The sequence below is a fragment of the Nannospalax galili genome, unplaced genomic scaffold (assembly GCF_000622305.1).
Source record: "Nannospalax galili isolate Female #2095 unplaced genomic scaffold, S.galili_v1.0 scaffold3233, whole genome shotgun sequence".
Classification (NCBI taxonomy): domain Eukaryota; kingdom Metazoa; phylum Chordata; class Mammalia; order Rodentia; family Spalacidae; genus Nannospalax; species Nannospalax galili.
In genome coordinates this window covers 195,379-198,349 of record NW_008332515.1, presented here as the reverse complement: position 1 = coordinate 198,349, position 2,971 = coordinate 195,379, and the positions used below count along the sequence as shown (strand labels likewise).

Sequence of the window (2,971 nt, the reverse complement as noted above, 5' to 3'; positions counted from 1 at the left end):
ACCTGCATTACCAAATAGGGCTTTGCTACAAGAAACAAATGATCCAGATCGAAACTACTTCAGACAAGCAGCCTCACAAACAGGAAGAATTTGAGAAAGGGCTTTGCTACAGGAAACAAATGATGCAAATGAAGACCGCTGCAAACAGGGCGGCGTAGAAGGCAGGCTGCAGTCGAGAAAGTAGTGCGAAACGGCATATGTGAATTTCAACCAAGGCTTTAAGACTACAGCCCACCTTTGAGCTGGCTTATGTTTGCCTGGCTGAGATGCAGGCAGAAATTGGCCAATACCAAGAAGCAAAGGAAAACTTTCAGAAAGCACTGAACGTGAAGTACATTGATGGTCACATAAGGCAAGAGATTCGTTTCTGTTATGGCCGTTTCCAACAATTTGGTCAGAAATCAGAAGACGCAGCAATCCCCATTATTTAAAAGGTCTAGGAATGGGAGAAATGTCCTAGGCCAGGGGAAAGCTTCTCAAAGCTTTAGAGAAATTGGCTGAAAGACATGTTCATCAGAATGTTCGTGTTGTGGAAAGCACCAGCCTGCTTGGGTTGGTCCACAAACTGAAAGGGGAAGTGAATGAAGCCTTGCTGTGCTATGAGAGGGCCTTGAGGCTCACTGGTGAAATGAACTCTATGGTTCAAATTCACCACTATGAATTTAACATAATCAAAATGAAATCTTTCAATAATCTTTCCTAATTAATTGCTGTCTTCAAAACTGCGCATCTTCTTGAAATGCCAAGTAGCTACACGATTGTCTCTTGCCTGCCTCTCTCTCCCTATCACTGACCATGAGTGATTCCAGCTGTTCTGGGTACCTGTGAAATGGTGGATGACCTAGAACCATTTTCCTTGCATCTGTGCTTTTGGAATGAACACCCTTCATCCCCTGCCTGCCAGTGTCCTGGACAAAAAAGATTTCACCAAGGAACATTTCTTTTTCCTGTGGTCAGAATCCCTGACTACAATGTAATCGAAGGGCAAAACAAATGAGCAAAGTAGAGTTTGAAAAGCAAAATTCATGGCTGAAGATTTATTTAGAACGGAAACTTTTGATATATTAGGCAAAGAAAAAGAAAAAAACTGGGTTTCACCAACTAAGAGCTTAATTCAGTTTTTGTGTGCTTATCGGTTGCTGTGTGATATACCATCCTTTTAACTGGAAAAAATTCAGTAAAAGTTGCTAAAAGCAGTCTCTTTGGTGTACTGTGTTATGGAATTCAAAAGGATGTGAATTCTGTATTCTCGTGGAGACATGGCACAGCAGAACCAACTAACATAACACTGCCAGGTCTGAAGGAGAGGAAGATGTGTGTATAAACACTGCCAAGAGGTTTTTGAAAACACGGTGCTCTAGTTTGCTTTCTCTTTCTGTGACAAACAAGAGGACCCAAAGCAACTTGGGGAAAGAAAGGGTTTATTTCATCTTACAACTCCCATGTCCCAACCTATCAGGGGAAGTCAGAGCAGGAACTTTGAAATAAGAACCTTGGCCAAATGCTACTTCCTGGCTTGCTGTCTGCTAGTTTTCTTATATAGCCAAGACTCACCTGCCTAGGGATGAAACCACCCATGGTGAGCTTGGCCCTCTCACATTAATCATTAATCAAGACAGTCTTTCACAGGCATGACCACAGCCCAATTTGATGGAAGCAACTCTTCAACTCTTCAACCAGGGACCCTCTAGGGTTATGACTCTAGGTTATGTTAAGTTGACAATAAAAACTAATGAAGATATGAAGGAAATTTACTTCAACAGGACATAGAATTGGAAGGCTGACTTATATCACCTTGATCCCTGAGAGGTGCTATTTATCAATGGTCGGGGGTGGGTCTGGTACAAGGATAGACTGAGTTGGGTCATTCACATGATGCCTGAAAAACACACAACTGATACCATTTTTAAGATTTATCCGTGATAAGCCAAGAACAAGCTTAATAATTTGAAGCCAAGGAAACCACTAGGATAACCACACAAGATTCATGTCAATACAATTTAACCGAGTCAGTGAGGGGAGAGAAAGAATAACACTGTTGGAGGGAGAAAGGAATAAGCAAACAAGCAAAAGAAAAAGACAGGGCAGGCAAGCGAGCTTTATTAATAACATGCCAGCGTTTGGAAGATGGCAGACTTCTCCCTTCAAAGACAATGCTTCTCTTTTCTCGTGGAAAAATCTTTCTTAAAAAACATTTACTTTTAGTTATTAAAATTATGTGTATATGTGTGTCTGTGCACCAGCATGTGGTACCTGAGAAGGTTCCAGAAGACGATGTTAGATTCTTTGGAGCTTGAGTTACAGGTTGTTGTGACCTTCCTGATGTAGGTTTTAGGAACTGAGCTCAGCTCCTCTACAGGAGCAGTACATGCTCTTAACCACTAAGACATCAATCCAGACCCAAAAACCTTTTATTTGATTTTTCAAGGGAAGTTATATGGGTCAGTCAGCTAGGTGCCTCACCTGTCCAATGTTTCACACAGCACCCTAAGTTGAATGTGTCTTCTCTCCTTCACTTGTGTACACAAGAGTTATGGTCAACAGGATCTAAAGACATAAAGGATAGAAGTTTCAGTGTTGACTGGTTTTTCTTGCGTTCAGTATTTCCAGCAAGCTCCCTCCCAGATAAGACTTTCCATAACTTGGGACTACGGAGAGCTCAGGTAGGAAAGGTTTGTATATTCCTGGCTAGCTTGAGTGTCCAGTTACTTCATAATGTATAAATTTCAGTGGTATTTAATCCTTAAGGAATATAGAAGTCTGAGGCAAGGAGAAACTTCTGAGAATGGGATTTTGGTGATATAAATATTTATACTTTCAGTCACCACAGTTAGTCCAAACACACATGCATGTGTGTGCGTGCACACACACACACACACACACACACACACACACACACATTTGGTTTTGCTTTTTATAGAGTTTTTCAATGTAGTCCCTGCTGGAGCTTGAACCTGCAATTCTGCCTCAG

The 2,971-nt window shown here is 41.4% G+C and overlaps 1 pseudogene; it reads left to right on the top strand.

The window, feature by feature from the left end:
* The window catches only part of LOC103729424, a 13,184-nt pseudogene extending 10,955 nt beyond the window's left edge, over positions 1 to 2,229 (top strand).
* The last annotated feature ends 742 nt before the right edge of the window (positions 2,230 to 2,971 follow it).